This window comes from Sceloporus occidentalis, unplaced genomic scaffold (genome assembly GCF_023333645.1).
Source record: "Sceloporus occidentalis isolate IW3139 unplaced genomic scaffold, rSceOcc1.0.p SCAF_67, whole genome shotgun sequence".
Classification (NCBI taxonomy): domain Eukaryota; kingdom Metazoa; phylum Chordata; class Lepidosauria; order Squamata; family Phrynosomatidae; genus Sceloporus; species Sceloporus occidentalis.
The window spans coordinates 5,474,422-5,493,762 of NW_028317047.1; the positions used below are offsets into that span (position 1 = coordinate 5,474,422).

Genomic DNA, 19,341 nt, shown 5'->3' on the forward strand with positions numbered 1-19,341 from the left:
ACTCTCAGCGTGTGGCTAGCGTACGGTTTCTTCCCCCGGCTTCCTTGGAAGTTCTTCGGTTGCAGCAACCCCGGGAGAACATCCTGAGGTGTGGCAGCTACCGATTGATGCTCCATATTGAAGGACTCGGCTATGTTGCCGTTATGCTGGAAGCTGGAATGAGACCGAGAGAAATCTAATATTTGGCGGGGAAACGCGCTACAGATTTTTGATCCTGAGGAGCTGTGGCAGGTGTCCGAGTGGGATCTTCAGAGTTCCTGGAAATCGTCAAAAGTACTTTCTATTTATTTATTTATTTATTTATTTTTGGATCAAGATTGGAATTATTTTTTGGAACCTGTCTATATTACAATCATGATGGTGGAGGACATTCTAATTTGGTAACAGATCTAGGGATATTTCCATTGAAAAAAGAAAAGGAAAAGGGAAAAAATGTATGTTTATACTAATATATTGAAAGTACTATAATCATGTTGGAAACAGACTTTATAACTTAATCATGTTGGAAAACAGACTTTATAATTTAATCAAGCTACACAGGAGTAAGAAAATTGATCCCTTTATATGAATTCAACTTTACCAATCATGCTATCAATCATGCTATCAATTATGTTATCAACCCATTATCTATACACATGAATTCAGATTTGGATGGAATTAACTGATCCAGTTTATCTCCACTACGTGATACGGCTTGCGTCTTCTAATCATGTTGAAATCTAATTTAAATTATTAATTATTATAATTATGCTGGAATAGGACACCTTAATCTAATCAAGCTTGGAAGGAGGTGAAATTTGATTTGTCTCTGTGATTCTAATCAACTAGTGGATCATGGTCTATATATAAATTATTGATTTTGGGATCATATATTTTGATTCATATTTTGACACATACTTCACTAATGAATTTTGACACATACTTCACTAATGAATTTATAAAATTTTGATTATCACTCAATTCTTGAACTGTGGTTATAAGAAGAAGAAAAAAGAAAGAAAAAAAAAATAAGGAAAAGGAGAGGAAAAAAAAAGTAAAAAATAAAAAGAAAAAAAAAAGAAAAAAAATATAGTCATAATCTTTTTATTTGTTTATTTCGATATTTACAATAATAAAGAGGACACGATGGCGTCAAAAAGAGAGGATCCAAAATCAAAAAAAAGAGAGAAAAGAGATCTAGACCAAAAAAAAGAAAAAAAGATTTCTATGCTATTTTCACCCCAGGTTCATAGGAAAATGGAGGAATCTGTGTGCTTATCTGATTCCACTATTGATGAAATTGGAAGACACTCTTTAAGTCCTGCAGCACAATCTACTCAAATGATTACCAAAGAATATTTGCAATTATGTATGGAATCTCAGCTGAACTCATTTAAAGATGAACTCATGAAAGTGAACATGGAGTGGAAAAGTGAATTTAAAAAAACGCAAGAATGTTTCAATCTAATTATGCAAAAGAATGAGTTTCTTGAATTAGAGTTAAAATCAATTAAAGATGACCTTAACCATAAAGAGAACATCATAAGAAACCTGGAACAAAAATTAAATGACGCCGAGGATCGCACACGCAGGAAGAACTTAAGGATACATGGCATTTCGGAGGATATTAAGCAGGACTCTATCAGAACGTATTTGAAAGAATTGTTTTTAGATATGGGCATCCGTGATGTTGATAGAGACGATATGATTGAACGTGTACACAGAACGTTAAAACCAAAGAATCTTGCTGAAGGAAAACCCAGAGATATAATTATTCGCTTCTCAACTTTCTTTATACGATACAAAATATTATTGGCAACAAGTAAATATGTTCCGAAAGTAGATAAATTTCAAAACTTAATGTTCTTTCAAGATCTCTCTCTATTTACTAGACAAAAGAGATTTGAATTTAAAGAAGTGACCAAGATTTTGAGAGAGCAAAATATTAGATACTCGTGGGGATTCCCAGTAAAATTGTTTATTATGTCCGCTCAGCATCAACCAGTTAAGCTATCAACGGTTGATGAAGCTAGGAGTTGGCTTAAAGGAAATGTAGTACATGGTTTGCAATAATAATCTCGCGGATGCGCGACTTCTGGGGGGGGATTTTATTTCTTTTTTTAGTGTGTGTTATTTATACAAAATTATATAGGTGTAATCTCATATTATATGGTTTTTGAAGGAGTGTAGGAGGAATATTCACTTGTGCTATTATTAAACTACAGGTATTGGTGAATTAATGGATTTGAAGGGTATGTACATATGCAATAATGATATAATTTAATCCACACTTAGTTTTAAAAAAAAATGTAATTAGATATAAAGCATTTTACCATTTGGAGTATGGTGTTTCTAATTTCACGATATATGCCACTTAACACATAATTATACTTATAACTTAAATCTTTTATATTTTTACGGGATCTTATTTCCCTAAGATATCTTTATTGATCACTTAGGATTAATTTTGGCATAGACAAGATTAATATGATTAACTGCCAAATACACTAGTTGTTTTTTTTTTGTTTATTTTTTTATTTCGGTTTTTTTTTGGTTTTTTTTTCCCCCCTCACCCATTTGGTCTATTTATTATTCTTTCCTCAATATAGATTAGTTCCCGTATAGCTCCTCAACAAGGTGGAGTTACTATGTCCTGGGAGAATGTTGGGTTTTTTCTCCGATGTTTGGATAGTATTTGGGCTTCCATTAATTTTTGTAAATTGTGTTATTTGTGTGTGGATGTAGGATGTATGGATTGTGAGGGTGTCAAGCCTTATCAGGTTTATGTTAGTTATAATAACCATCCGAAACATGGAAGATCTATTTAAGATTATTTTGTTGAATGTTCAAGGTTTAAATCTGCCTCATAAAAGATATTCGCTATTCAATTATATAAATAATCATCATATAGACATATGTTGCGTCCAAGAAACACATTTGAAAAATGCAGATATCTACAGACTGAACAATAAAAGATATATGGTGCTTGAACATTCATCGTTACCTAGCAGGAAAAAGCGAGGTGTAGCTATCCTAATCTCAAATAAAATTAAAGTTGAGTTGATCTATAAGCAGAAGGATTCTCACGCTAGATATGTTTTCATAGTGTGTAAATTAGACGAGAGATTATTTTCTATTTTGAATATATATGCACCTAATTATAAACAGAACCATTTCTTAAATGGCACACTACAAAAAATTCAGAAATATACCCAGGGAACCTTTTTGTGTATGGGGGACTTTAATTGTGCTCCTGATGCAGTATTGGACACTCCCAGTCCCCGAGGTAGAACTCCTAACAGAAATCAAGTTAATTTATCTAATGCTTTCAGTATTACTCTTGGTAAATATAAACTCTATGACATTTGGAGGACGTTGAGACCGGCAGACAAAGATTATACCTTTTTTTCGGGTCGACATAAGACTTTTTCACGTATAGATCTTATATTAACTATATTAACATCTATGTACGAAGGATTATGCGTGAGTCAGATAGGTGGATTCATGACGTTTTCTGTCTACATATCTAGGCTCTGTGGCGCAATGGATAGCACATTGGACTTCTAGCACTTGAGCAAGGCATTCAAAGGTTGTGGGTTCGAGTCCCACCAGAGTCGTTGTTTTTCCAGTGGATGACTGCATTTGATGTTCTTGTTTAGTTATAAGTTGCAATATCCACAAATTGTCTCAGAAAAATTTCTGTAATACTATTGACAGATCTTAATCTGACAGATTTTAATTGAAAGATTAAATTGTATTTCCAAATATCCACAATTTGTCTGTGAGAAATTATGGTAATCTGAAACAATAGAACTATCTAACACAAGTGTGGAAAGCAGTTCAGCGCTCCGTTTGTAAGATTAAAGTTTTGATGCCAAAATAATGCCAATATTCAAAGGTTGTGGGTTCGAGTCCCACTAGAGTGGTGTTTTTTTTCCAGTGGTTGACCGCATTTGATGTGCTTGTTTAGTTTTAGGTTGCAATATCCACAAATTGTCTCTGAAAAATGTCTGTAATACAATTGACAGATTTTACTCTAGTGTGAAATGTGTTTCAGTAGTGGGCCCTGTGGCACATTATACAAAGGATGATCACATAGATTTCTTTGGGCAAAAAGATTAGGAAATGTACAACAGAAAATCAAGGGTGCCCTGTGACTCTTATGGAGCCACTTGGAGCCAAAGTCTTCATAACAATAGTTGGAGAAAGAATTAAAGTTTGCCTTTAAGTGTTTGAAACAGTACATCGCAATCAACTTTGATTTCATTAAAGGTGGTGGCAACGCACAATACGTAGAAGAACCCTGCATGCCCAGGGGGCGATATGTTTGGTGGACATATGGCACATCAAAAAACACATGTGAAATCTTAGCCTTCACATGCAGGATCTCAAGTCTGCTTACCCTGTGACTCTAATGAAGCCACTTTAAACCAATGCAGTGGCAAAAGGTCCCCTAAGAGCTAGTCCCTTGCCTTGAAACCATGTAAAAAAAATATCTTCTTCCTTAGCAGCAGTAGCTTGTCAGGATGGCCGAGTGGTCTAAGGCGCCAGACTCAAGTAATGTTATCTTCTCTCTGTGAGGATCTTCTGGTGTCCATGTAGAGGCGTGGGTTCAAATCCCACTTCTGACAGTCATCTCTTTTTGTGCTTTGAGCTTCGTTTAATTCAACAATTTTTTGAGATCCAAGACTGAATTTAAGCGTTGAAAGAGTACATTGCAGAAGACATTGATTTCATAACATAAGACAGCAATGTACAATCTCTAGACTCAAAAGAACAGTAACCTGGGGATCTAAATCACCAGCAACCTCAAGACAACTCAAATCCGCAATCTTCCAATCCAAAGTCAGACACCTTACCAATTAAGCAACGAGGTCTGGACGGAACGCGAGAGTCTTATTCCGCACTTTGGAGACAAGACATACCGAAAGAGGTGAAAATAACGACCCAGGTGTAGATACTTTCCAATAGCTGTCACATAGATTTCTTGGGGGAAAGAGATTAGGAAGTGTACAACAGAAAATCAAGGGTGCCTGTGACTCTTATGGAGCCGCTTTGAGCCAAAGTCTTCATAACAATAGTTGGAAAAGAATTAATGTTTGCTCAAAGTTTTTGAAAGAGTAAATTGCAGACAACTTTGATTGAATCAAATCTCGCAACAACGCACTATCCGTAGAGGTACCGTGTAGGCCAAGATGGGGTTACATTCGGTGATCATATGGCACATTGGAAAAAAACACTTGAAATCTTAGTTTTGACATGTCTGCCATTCATACCAAGAGGGACTAAAGATCTTGGGTGACACGTAACATGGAAATAAACTGTTGAAATCTTAGTTTCCACTTGCCTGACATTCATTGATATGGAAGAACTCTAAAGAACAACAGAGACAAACCTCCATCAACTCCGACCACGAAGGGACTGGAACACTCAATCTACCGATCTGAAGTCAGACGCCTTATCCATTAGGCCACGCGGTCCGCATGTAAAGTTTGCGAAAAAATGTGTGGATACGTTTCTCATAGAGAAACATAACTATATTTCCTTTACTTCACATGCCACAATATGCTTTTTATGACCACTGTCCTTCCTCTGACTGATGTTAATTAAGAACACGCAGACAAACATAGGACACAGAAACGACTAATGCATTTGAAACATCTATGTACGAAGGATTATGCGTGAGTCAGATAGGTGGATTCATGACGTTTTCTGTTTACATATCGAGGCTCTGTGGCGCAATGGATAGCGCATTGGACTTCTAGCACTTGGCAAGGCATTCAAAGGTTGTGGGTTCGAGGCCCACCAGAGTCGTGGTTTTTCCAGTGGTTGACTGCATTTGATGTTCTTGTTTAGTTATAAGTTGCAATATCCACAAATTGTCTCTGAAAAATTTCTGTAATACTATTGACAGATCTTAATCTGACAGATTTTAATTGAAAGATTAAATTGTATTTCCAAATATCCACAATTTGTCTGTGAGAAATTATGGTAATCTGAAACAATAGAACGATCTAACACAAGTGTGGAAAGCAGTTTAGCGCTCCGTTTGTAAGATTAAAGTTTTGATGCGAAAATAATGCCAATATTCAAAGGTTGTGGGTTCGAGTCCCACTAGAGTCGTGTTTTTTTCCAGTGGTTGACTGCATTTGATGTGCTTGTTTAGTTTTTAGGTTACAATATCCACAAATTGTCTCTGAAAAATGTCTGTAATACAATTGACAGATTTTACTCTAGTGTGAAATGTGTTTCAGTAGTGGGCCCTGTGGCACATTATACAAAGGATGATCACATAGATTTCTTTCGGCAAAAAGATAAGGAAATGTACAACAGAAAATCAAGGGTGCCCTGTGACTCTTATGGAGCCACTTGGAGCCAAAGTCTTCATAACAATAGTTGGAGAAAAAATTAAAGTTTGCTTTTAAGTGTTTGAAACAGTACATCGCAATCAACTTTGATTTCATTAAAGGTGTTGGCAACGCACAATACGTAGAAGAACCCTGCATGCCCAGAGGGCGATAAGTTTGGTGGTCATATGGCACATCAAAAAACACATGTGAAATCTTAGCCTTCACATGCAGGATCTCAAGTCTGCTTACCCTGTGACTCTAATGAAGCCACTTTAAACCAATGCAATAGCAAAAGGTTGCCTTGAAACCATGTAAAAAAAAAAATCTTCTTTCGTAGCAGCTGTAGCTTGTCAGGATGGCCGAATGGTCTAAGGTGCCAGACTCAAGAATGCTATATTCTCTCTGTGAGGGTCTTCTGGTCTCCATGTGGTGGTGTGGGTTCAAATCCCACTTCTGACAGTCGTCTTTTTTTGTGCATTGAGCTTTGTTTAATTCAACAATTTTTTGAGAAAAAATCCAAGATTGAATTTAAGCGTTGAAAGAGTACATTGCAGAAGACATTGATTTCATAACATAAGACAGCAATGTACAATCTCTAGACTCAAAAGAACAGTAACCTGGGGATCTAAACCACCAGCAACCTCAAGACAACTCAAATTTGCAATCTTCCAATCCAAAGTCAGACACCTTACCCATTAAGCCACGAGGTCTGGACGGAACGCGAGAGTCTTATTCCGCACTTTGGAGACAAGACATACCGAAAGAGGTGAAAATAACGACCCAGGTGTAGATACTTTCCAATAGCTGTCACATAGATTTCTTGGGGGAAAGAGATTAGGAAGTGTACAACAGAAAATCAAGGGTGCCTGTGACTCTTATGGAGCCGCTTTGAGCCAAAGTCTTCATAACAATAGTTGGAAAAAGAAGATAAAAAAAAACTGGACGGTGGTGTGATGACGTGAGACCCTCACGGGGTGGAGCGTTGGAGCGTGCGGGATGAACTTCAGGTGATGGCGTCCTGCGATCTGCCTCCCCGGTATGCCTGACGATCTTGCTGCGAACTCTCAGCGTGTGGCTAGCGTACGGTTTCTTCCCCCGGCTTCCTTGGAAGTTCTTCGGTTGCAGCAACCCCGGGAGAACATCCTGAGGTGTGGCAGCTACCGATTGATGCTCCATATTGAAGGACTCGGCTATGTTGCCGTTATGCTGGAAGCTGGAATGAGACCGAGAGAAATCTAATATTTGGCGGGGAAACGCGCTACAGATTTTTGATCCTGAGGAGCTGTGGCAGGTGTCCGAGTGGGATCTTCAGAGTTCCTGGAAATCGTCAAAAGTACTTTCTATTTATTTATTTATTTATTTATTTATTTTTGGATCAAGATTGGAATTATTTTTTGGAACCTGTCTATATTACAATCATGATGGTGGAGGACATTCTAATTTGGTAACAGATCTAGGGATATTTCCATTGAAAAAAGAAAAGGAAAAGGGAAAAAATGTATGTTTATACTAATATATTGAAAGTACTATAATCATGTTGGAAACAGACTTTATAACTTAATCATGTTGGAAAACAGACTTTATAATTTAATCAAGCTACACAGGAGTAAGAAAATTGATCCCTTTATATGAATTCAACTTTACCAATCATGCTATCAATCATGCTATCAATTATGTTATCAACCCATTATCTATACACATGAATTCAGATTTGGATGGAATTAACTGATCCAGTTTATCTCCACTACGTGATACGGCTTGCGTCTTCTAATCATGTTGAAATCTAATTTAAATTATTAATTATTATAATTATGCTGGAATAGGACACCTTAATCTAATCAAGCTTGGAAGGAGGTGAAATTTGATTTGTCTCTGTGATTCTAATCAACTAGTGGATGATGGTCTATATATAAATTATTGATTTTGGGATCATATATTTTGATTCATATTTTGACACATACTTCACTAATGAATTTTGACACATACTTCACTAATGAATTTATAAAATTTTGATTATCACTTGTGGAATCTTAGGATGTGGAGAGTGGGTAGGAAGAGGTTAACTGTTTCTGCTATTTGGTGATAAGAGTCTGATGCACTGGGAGGTAGTATTGTTCTGTTTAGGAACAGGATATTTATGGTTGAGGGCATAGGTCAAATTACACAGCTGGTGAGAAACTGGACCATAAGTGTAGGCTCAGGGTCAACTTCCGGGCATAGGATGTCTGCTTTAATTAACTGAAACCCCACCCATATCATACATATTAATGATATGTAGGTTAGGCTTTTGCCTTTTATGGTAAACCCAGAGATATTACAAGTGTGCCAGCCCTTTTGTAGGAGTTTACTTATTTCTTTTGTTTTCAATGTATATATAGTGTGTGAAAATGTAAAGCTGTTAGATTTGCCTGCTTTTGTGCAGATCTCCCTGCAGCTGCTTGTATCCGGAATAAACTTTTATGCATTCAAAGAAGTCTGGTGGTCAGCACAACGTTTGATTTCCACAACAGTTTTTGGCGTAGTCGGCAGGATCCCAACATCCAGGAAACCTGATCGAACCTTTCCTTGGGACTCTCTCCAGGACACACAAACCCAGCGCGCTATTAAGAGGTAAGACACCTTTTGAAATGTCTATTGTTTGTGTCTCCTGCGAGTGGTATTGTTCCCTTGGAGGGTAAGATATTCCTGGTGACGGGATCTTTTTACTTTGAATGTATAAACGTTAATATTAAGATTGTATAAGGTGACCTAGGTCAGGGATATTGGAACTTGTGTGAGTGCTGCGTGACTGAGACCCAAGTGGGTCGGGACTGGGTAATAATCAGACTGCAGCCGCCCCAAGACCCCTGCTAGCCTTTCGGGTGTTGACCAGGGTATCTTGATTGCAAGGGTGGTCTGAGGAAAACCCAGTTGCGTGTTAAATTGAGGGCTGAATGAAGTGGTACACATGAGACCCCTGAGGACGGTTGAAGGACGGTCAGATTATATTTGATAGAAGGTCCCGGGTATTAATATAAATACCTTTAAGGGAGGAGACTGGCCGTGGTGACGTTGATGTAGTGGACTCAGAGCAAGCGCAAGTAGATAATTGCGTCTAAATTGTTTCTGGTCCAGGAAAATAAGTCCTCGGTGTATGTTTGTGAAGAATGGGTTTAAAAAGTTCCAAGGAAATAGTGGTGCCGGAAAAGGGTACCCCGGCATGGTATATGTTTAACAATTATTCATGTGACACATGTATATTTATTGATGAGTGGAATAGGAATACTGCGGATAATGGCAAATTGCAATTCCCTCTAGAAGGTACCTTTGATTTAAATAAGTTAACTTATTTGCGTAATTTTTTTGTAAAAACAAAAACTAAGGTCTCAGCACATCAGTGGGACCAATATTTATTGTGGAATGACGAGAGTGAAAAACGTAGGAGAGAATCAATTATTTCCTCTTGGAAGGAAACCACAAAGAAATTAGAGGAGGAGATTGAACAAATTAAATCTTCTCAAAGTAACCTTTACCCTGCATTGTCTAGTGCACCTCAACAAGAGGATATAGATTTTTTAGAAGAACAAAATTTAATGAAGGTTACACATACTAAAAAGAAAACACAAAACTCTCAGAAACCTCCCCCATATGAACCTTCAGCTTCTAAAATAAATTCCCAAGAAGGGTCAACAAAGGGGGGAGGGAGTCAGACTCCAATTTGTCATCGCACTAGGAGTAAAGTGACAGGTGAAGTTTTAGAAATGCCCCTCCGAGAGGTTTTAGGAGAGGATGATTTAATTCGACATGTGCATGCTCCCTGGTCTCCCTCAGAGCTGATGGCACTAAAAAATAGTTTTCCCAGTGTTTCTGAGAACCCTAGTAAATTTATAGATCAGTTTAATTCCACTTGCATTGCATACAACCCCACTAAAAGTGATCTCTTACAAATAATGCAGATAGTAATGACGTCCACCGAAAGGACTAGGTTTATAGAAAGGTGGAATAAACAAAATGAAAGGAATCATTGGAATAATAATGAGATAGACAGAGATCAACCAGTGAGACAAGAATTTTATGAACTAATAGCTAGAGCAGTTGAAGAAGAATTCCGTCCGAAAACAGACTGGACAAAAATACATTCAACCAGACAAAATAAAAATGAATCCCCTGCTGAATATGCAGAGCGGTTAAAAGTAATTTTTAAACAATATAGTGGAATAAGAAGGCAAAGGGAGGATGATGATCCAATAAGAGTGGGAGGGCCAGCACTTTCTCAAGCATTTGTAAATGGTCTTATACCAGATGTAAGTAATGCTCTCAAACTTATAGCTATTGGATGGGAAACTAAACTTATTTCTGAATTAATTCCCATAGCAGAACATTGTTCTAGACAAAAAGAAGGAAAAAAGAGTAGTCAGATAGACAACTTAATGGCAGCACAAACTGTATTTTTCTCCACTAACAAAGCAGGAAATGGAACACGGTTCCAACAATCATATAATACACAAAGAGGACAAAGAAATCAGACAGATGTTTGTTTTAAATGTGGGAGAAGTGGACATTATAAAAGAGAGTGTCCACGTTTCAACAATGGTAACAGGAAACAGGGTCTAAGAAATGGTCTCTCACTGGAATACTCAGGGGAACAAGATAAAAATGCATACACATCCCCTAACTCAAATATCCAGACATACAATCCAAATCATTACAATTCCCAATAGGACAGTGAGGAATCCATAGTTTGTGCCCCAATACTACCAACTGATTCACAAGGACCCTGGATAACTTGTAAGGTAAATGGTAGAACCACACAATTTTTGATAGATACTGGTGCTAGCAGATCATGTATTTCTGTTGCAGATTATAAACATATTCAGAAAAGTAATGAAGCCCCTGTGGGAGTGAGAGGTGTAGGCAATAATATTATACCTCACCCAGTGTCAGAACCACAGACCATTTCTCTAGGTCCTCTTACAGAACGGCATGCTTTTCTCCTAAGTCCTACTTGTCCTGTTAACCTACTAGGAAAAGACCTTTTGTGTAAATTAGGTTGTACATTGTACTGCACTCCACAAGGAGTCTTTCTGGAGGTCCCTGCACATAATTTGAACCTGGCAGAAAGAGTTTTAGATAAAGAGGAAGCAGGATTGAATAATCAAGTACAAGCATATCTTTCTCAGGAATTTCAGAATATCTTGCAAACACTCCCTAACTCATTATGGGCAGGAGAATCTACAGAACCAGGTTTAATTTTGTCAGCAGAACCAGTACAAATTACTTTGAAGCCTAACGCTATTCTGCCTCGAAAAGCACAATATCCTTTAAATAAAGAGGCAGAGAAAGGCATTGCCCCTGTGATAGATAGTTTGCTCAAACAGGGTATCATAATTCCTACCAGAAGTCCTTGTAATACACCAATTTTACCAATTAAAAAGCATTCTGTAATAGGCCTGGTAAAATACAGATTCGTGCAAGATTTAAGAGCCATTAATTCAATTGTGATACCTTGTTTTCCAGTGGTTCCAAATCCTATTACAATCCTTTCTTCTTTGCCCCCAGAATCTACTCACTTCTCAGTGATAGATTTAAGTTCTGCATTTTTTAGTATTCCTTTACATAAAAACAGCCAGTATTTGTTTGCATTCACTTATAATGGACAACAATACACTTGGACTCGCATACCACAAGGATATACTGAAAGCCCAACTTTGTTTTCCCAAATTTTGAAAAAAGATCTTTCTGATTTAAAGTTAAATGGTGGATCAGTTTTAATTCAATACATAGATGATTTGCTAATAGCCTCTTCTTCAAAAGATGCTTGTTGCACTGATACTGTCACTGTTTTACAGGCCTTATATCAAAAAGGACATAAGGTTAACAAATCAAAGTTACATTTTTGTTCTGAAACTGTAACATATTTGGGGCATCAGTTGTCACATGGACAGCGGTCTTTAACATCTGATAGAATTCAGCCTATACTCGAAGCTAAAAGACCCACTACTGTCTCTGGAGTCCGTGCATTTCTTGGTATGGCTGGATACTGTCGACAATGGATTTTAGATTTTGCATTAATAGCTGCACCTCTTGTAGCCCTCACAAGAAAGGGTGTTTCTGAACCCATTCCTTGGTCATCAGATTGTGAGATCTCTTTTACGCAATTAAAACAGGCACTAATACAGGCTCCTGCCCTTGGTTTACCTAACTTTAATGAACCGTTTACTTTGTATTGTCATGAGAAAGGAGGATTTGCCACAGGAGTTCTTACACAAGATCATGGCACTTCTAAACGCCCAGTTGCTTATTTCAGTACTGCCCTTGATTCAGTGGCTCAAAGTTTCCCTAGTTGCCTACGAGCGGTAGCTGCCACAGCCTTTATGGTAGATCATGCTCAATCTATGTGTCTAGGTAGTACACTAAATGTGTTTGTGCCTCATGCTGTGTCTACGCTCCTTCTAAAGGGAGCTACTCAAATTTCTAATGCCAGAATGACAAAATATGAAATTATTTTGACCTCTTCTCCTAATGTTATCATTAAGCGTTGTCCACCTCTCAATCCAGCTTCACTCCTTCCATATCTGTCGGAAGGTGAGGAACATGAGTGTGAAGCAGTGATACAACAAGAAATCACACTTCGACCATTCTTATATGATACTCCACTTCTAAATCCCCACTTTGAAATATTTGTAGATGGCTCATGTTCTCGAGATGACAAAGGTAACCTTTGTGCAGGCTATTCAGTAGTTACCCTTACTGATATAGTGGAAGCTTCTTCACTTCCCCATGTACATTCAGCACAGGTAACTGAATTAATTGCACTAACACGAGCATGTATTATAGCAGCAGGTGTAACGGCCAATATTTATACAGATTCCAGGTATGCTTTTGGGGTCGTACATGATTTTGGAGGGCTATGGAAAATTAGAGGTTTCCTCACAGCAGCAGGTACCCCTATTCTAAATGCCAAGTATGTGCATGAATTGTTACAAGCCCTAATGCTTCCCAAAGAAGTAGCTATAATTAAATGTTCTGCTCACACAAAAGGCACAGACTATGTTTCTAAAGGTAATTCTTTTGCAGATACTACTGCAAAGAAAGCAGCCACCTTTACTGTTCCCACTATACAAGTGCTGCAAGCTCAAATTCAGGAGGATATTGTACCTCCTATAGACCTTCTGTCGTTCTATAAAGCTGCCCCACCAGAGGAACATACCTCTTGGTCTAATGAGGGATGCACCTCAGATTCCTCAGGCATGTGGTATGGCCCTAATGCCTTACCAGTTCTTCCTTCTGCATTGTTACCTTATTTTGTTCGCATGTATCATGGAGTGGCACATGTGAACAAAGGGGGGATAATTGATTTGATTACCAAACAATGGTATGCTCCAGGTGTAAGTACTATAGCACAACATTACTGCTCCACCTGTTTAATATGTCAGCAATTCAATGTAGGAAAGAAAGTGAAACAGACAAGGACAGGTCATCACCCACCACCATGGGGACCATTTGTTAATTTACAAATGGATTTTATAGAATTACCTAAATGTTTACAATACAGATATGTATTGGTAATTCTTTGTACCTTCTCCGGCTGGATTGAAGGATACCCATGTGCGCATGCAGATGCTCGCACAGTAGCAAAAAAATTACTACAGGAATGTTTTCCTCGATATGGTTTACCTCATTCTATTAATAGTGATAGAGGTACTCACTTTACAGGACAGATTGTCCAGGAAGTTACGAAAGCATTGGGGATAACATATCACCTACATTGTTCCCATCACCCACAATCAGGAGGTGCTGTGGAAAGAGCCAATGGAATTCTTAAAACTAAGCTTGGAAAAATTATAGCTCAAACAGGATTAAAATGGCCAGATGCTCTTCCTCTAGCTCTGATGTCTATGAGAGCAACTCCAGCTAGGAAACACAAGCTTTCACCTTGTGAAATTATAATGGGGAGACCAATGAGCATGGGGATAAACAAAGAACTCTTAATTAAAGACCAGGTTTTAGCAGATGAAACTGTACAAAAATATTGCATGTCACTAATGAAAACATTGCAGTCTCATCACTCACAGGTCAAAGCTGTACAGCCAACACCATCTGAAGAAAAACTGCACCATATAGAACCTGGAGACTGGGTCCTGGTTAAAAGTTTCCAAAGAAAGAACGCTCTCCAACCACGGTGGAAAGGACCCTACCAAGTTTTACTTACCACACAGACTGCAGTTAAAATTTCTGAACTTGTTTCCTGGATCCATATCTCCCATTGCAAGCTTGCTTCCCCTCCAAAAGACTTAAAAGACTGATAGTTTCTTATTAATTTTATATATCAAATACGTATAGCTTAATTTTTGTTTGTTCTGTGTTATGTTGTTTATTTAGATTTAGATAGTATAATTAATAAGTATTTAAAAAAAAAAAAAAAAATTATACAAATGTTTTCTCTTTTTGTATTTCTATCTTTTATTACTCTATTGCAATGTTATGAACAGAACTCTTATATAGCTCTTACTAACAGTTATGTTGAGAATGTACAAGATTCTCCATGTTATGTTTGTATTCACATGCCTCATAGTTCAGACACAGGTGTTCCTTTTATACCCTACCCATTCAATAGTACTGAGTATTGTATTAATGAAATGGTACAATTTAGAAATAAGACTCAAGTTCAACTCCCAGGTCCCCCTAAAACTCTTTATCCTCCCTTTCTAATAGGTCTTGGATGTCATAAAACTAAACTGAGTGCATGGACAGGATATGTTCGGCCCTATAATTCTTCAAAGAGACTTGAAGCAAATGCACCAAGAATAACAGTCATTCAGACCATTGGGGGTTTATGTTTAGAACGAACAAATGTTGAGGGAGGTATTTTTGTAGGAACTAGTAAGTGTCATAAGACTCTTACATGTAATTGTTCAAGTCCCCCTGCTATGCAGGAATCAGGTGTCATTGTACATCTAGTTAACATTACATGGGAAGAAGATGTTTGGGTATGGGTAAGTTGTAATAAAGCACATATTTATGTGACATTAAATGGGTCTTATTGGGTGTGTGGGAATTATGCGTATCCTAGATTACCTGAGAATTGGCAAGGATCATGTTATTTGGCCTACATACTCCCTGCAATAAGACATACTAAAGAAAGACCAACAGTCACATTTGGGCTTCATAGATCTAAAAGGCACCATAAAAATGGACCCACCTTCTCAGAGATTATGGGTAGCTGGGACAATTTTATAAATATAATAATTCCTTCCACTGGTGTCTATGATAACTGGGGCAAGAATTAGAGCTTTAACCATCATGTTAGAAACTGTGGCCAATCAAACAGAAAACGCTCTCACAAGCATTACAGCAGAAATGCAAGCCCTACGATTAGTTGCCTTACAGAACCGTATGGCTCTTGATTTTATTTTAGCAATTAAAGGGGGCGTGTGCTCATTAGTGGGCTCTGAATGTTGCACTTATGTTCCAGATGTCTCTAAAAATGTTACTCTAGCGGTTAGTGAGATTAGGAAAGAAGTACTTGAAATGCAAAGTTCCCTGAAAATTTCTTCTGGGGATTGGGGAATAAGTAGTTGGTTTGGGGCGTTAGGATCAAAAATTTTCTATGGTTTGATTATAGGGGCTTTGTTCCTCACAACCATATTTGCCTCCATAACAGTGTTGAAACTTTTACTCCTTAAATGTTGGAATTCTGCTACCTCGTCTATTGCCCATTATCCTGTTCTAATTGATAAGACCATTCATGAATGTCCCCCTAGTGCTAATGGAGATTCTAATATCAAAACCAAGAATACTCAAGAAATTACAAACCAAGAATTTACACGTTTATTATCTGTGTATGACGGTGACCAAGATTTGGCTGCCCACAAATGTATTAAACACAATGGGTGAATGCCTAAGAGTCATGCTTCATGGAATCTTTAAAGCATGAAAGGGGGGACTGTGGAATCTTAGGATGTGGAGAGTGGGTAGGAAGAGGTTAACTGTTTCTGCTATTTGGTGATAAGAGTCTGATGCACTGGGAGGTAGTATTGTTCTGTTTAGGAACAGGATATTTATGGTTGAGGGCATAGGTCAAATTACACAGCTGGTGAGAAACTGGACCATAAGTGTAGGCTCAGGGTCAACTTCCGGGCATAGGATGTCTGCTTTAATTAACTGAAACCCCACCCATATCATACATATTAATGATATGTAGGTTAGGCTTTTGCCTTTTATGGTAAACCCAGAGATATTACAAGTGTGCCAGCCCTTTTGTAGGAGTTTACTTATTTCTTTTGTTTTCAATGTATATATAGTGTGTGAAAATGTAAAGCTGTTAGATTTGCCTGCTTTTGTGCAGATCTCCCTGCAGCTGCTTGTATCCGGAATAAACTTTTATGCATTCAAAGAAGTCTGGTGGTCAGCACAACGTTTGATTTCCACAACACACTCAATACTTGAACTGTGGTTATAAGAAGAAAAAAAAAGAAAGAAAAAAAAAAAAATAAGGAAAAGGAGAGGAAAAAAAAAGTAAAAAATAAAAAGAAAAAAAAAAAGAAAAAAAATATAGTCATAATCTTTTTATTTGTTTATTTCGATATTTACAATAATAAAGAGGACACGATGGCGTCAAAAAGAGAGGATCCAAAATCAAAAAAAAGAGAGAAAAGAGATCTAGACCAAAAAAAAGAAAAAAAGATTTCTATGCTATTTTCACCCCAGGTTCATAGGAAAATGGAGGAATCTGTGTGCTTATCTGATTCCACTATTGATGAAATTGGAAGACACTCTTTAAGTCCTGCAGCACAATCTACTCAAATGATTACCAAAGAATATTTGCAATTATGTATGGAATCTCAGCTGAACTCATTTAAAGATGAACTCATGAAAGTGAACATGGAGTGGAAAAGTGAATTTAAAAAAACGCAAGAATGTTTCAATCTAATTATGCAAAAGAATGAGTTTCTTGAATTAGAGTTAAAATCAATTAAAGATGACCTTAACCATAAAGAGAACATCATAAGAAACCTGGAACAAAAATTAAATGACGCCGAGGATCGCACACGCAGGAAGAACTTAAGGATACATGGCATTTCGGAGGATATTAAGCAGGACTCTATCAGAACGTATTTGAAAGAATTGTTTTTAGATATGGGCATCCGTGATGTTGATAGAGACGATATGATTGAACGTGTACACAGAACGTTAAAACCAAAGAATCTTGCTGAAGGAAAACCCAGAGATATAATTATTCGCTTCTCAACTTTCTTTATACGATACAAAATATTATTGGCAACAAGTAAATATGTTCCGAAAGTAGATAAATTTCAAAACTTAATGTTCTTTCAAGATCTCTCTCTATTTACTAGACAAAAGAGATTTGAATTTAAAGAAGTGACCAAGATTTTGAGAGAGCAAAATATTAGATACTCGTGGGGATTCCCAGTAAAATTGTTTATTATGTCCGCTCAGCATCAACCAGTTAAGCTATCAACGGTTGATGAAGCTAGGAGTTGGCTTAAAGGAAATGTAGTACATGGTTTGCAATAATAATCTCGCGGATGCGCGACTTCTGGGGGGGGATTTTTTTATTTTTTTTTAGTGTGTGTTATTTATACAAAATTATATAGGTGTAATCTCATATTATATGGTTTTTGAAGGAGTGTAGGAGGAATATTCACTTGTGCTATTATTAAACTACAGGTATTGGTGAATTAATGGATTTGAAGGGTATGTACATATGCAATAATGATATAATTTAATCCACACTTAGTTTAAAAAAAAATTTTAATTAGATATAAAGCATTTTACCATTTGGAGTATGGTGTTTCTAATTTCACGATATATGCCACTTAACACATAATTATACTTATAACTTAAATCTTTTATATTTTTACGGGATCTTATTTCCTTAAGATATCTTTATTGATCACTTAGGATTAATTTTGGCATAGACAAGATTAATATGATTAACTGCCAAATACACTAGTTTTATTTTTTTTGTTTATTTTTTTTTTCCGTTTTTTTTTTGTTTTTTCCCCCCCCCCTCACCCATTTGGTCTATTTATTATTCTTTCCTCAATATAGATTAGTTCCCGTATAGCTCCTCAACAAGGTGGAGTTACTATGTCCTGGGAGAATGTTGGGTTTTTTCTCCGATGTTTGGATAGTATTTGGGCTTCCATTAATTTTTGTAAATTGTGTTATTTGTGTGTGGATGTAGGATGTATGGATTGTGAGGGTGTCAAGCCTTATCAGGTTTATGTTAGTTATAATAACCATCCGAAACATGGAAGATCTATTTAAGATTATTTTGTTGAATGTTCAAGGTTTAAATCTGCCTCATAAAAGATATTCGCTATTCAATTATATAAATAATCATCATATAGACATATGTTGCGTCCAAGAAACACATTTGAAAAATGCAGATATCTACAGACTGAACAATAAAAGATATATGGTGCTTGAACATTCATCGTTACCTAGCAGGAAAAAGCGAGGTGTAGCTATCCTAATCTCAAATAAAATTAAAGTTGAGTTGATCTATAAGCAGAAGGATTCTCACGCTAGATATGTTTTCATAGTGTGTAAATTAGACGAGAGATTATTTTCTATTTTGAATATATATGCACCTAATTATAAACAGAACCATTTCTTAAATGGCACACTACAAAAAATTCAGAAATATACCCAGGGAACCTTTTTGTGTATGGGGGACTTTAATTGTGCTCCTGATGCAGTATTGGACACTCCCAGTCCCCGAGGTAGAACTCCTAACAGAAATCAAGTTAATTTATCTAATGCTTTCAGTATTACTCTTGGTAAATATAAACTCTATGACATTTGGAGGACGTTGAGACTGGCAGACAAAGATTATACCTTTTTTTCGGGTCGACATAAGACTTTTTCACGTATAGATCTTATATTAACTACAGCGAACGTGATTTCAGATTGTAAGCGCATTAGTATAGGAAATGCAGCCTGGACAGATCATGATCCAGTTTGTCTGGAAATAGAAAAGAAATTTCATTTGACTTTACGCCCT

The 19,341-nt window shown here is 37.0% G+C and overlaps 4 non-coding genes across 4 annotated transcripts; all 4 read left to right on the top strand.

Moving 5' to 3' along the window:
• The first annotated feature begins 3,508 nt into the window (after positions 1-3,508).
• Positions 3,509-3,596, top strand: TRNAR-UCU (transfer RNA arginine (anticodon UCU)). Its single transcript is given in 2 exon segments — positions 3,509-3,545; positions 3,561-3,596. It is a non-coding gene; the product is annotated as a tRNA-Arg (tRNA).
• A 903-nt stretch (positions 3,597-4,499) lies between these two features.
• On the top strand, positions 4,500-4,610 carry TRNAL-CAA (transfer RNA leucine (anticodon CAA)). The gene is made up of 2 exons: positions 4,500-4,537; positions 4,565-4,610. It is a non-coding gene; the product is annotated as a tRNA-Leu (tRNA).
• A 1,096-nt stretch (positions 4,611-5,706) lies between these two features.
• TRNAR-UCU (transfer RNA arginine (anticodon UCU)) lies at positions 5,707-5,793 on the top strand. Its single transcript is given in 2 exon segments — positions 5,707-5,743; positions 5,758-5,793. It is a non-coding gene; the product is annotated as a tRNA-Arg (tRNA).
• An 885-nt stretch (positions 5,794-6,678) lies between these two features.
• TRNAL-CAA (transfer RNA leucine (anticodon CAA)) lies at positions 6,679-6,788 on the top strand. The gene is made up of 2 exons: positions 6,679-6,716; positions 6,743-6,788. It is a non-coding gene; the product is annotated as a tRNA-Leu (tRNA).
• The last annotated feature ends 12,553 nt before the right edge of the window (positions 6,789-19,341 follow it).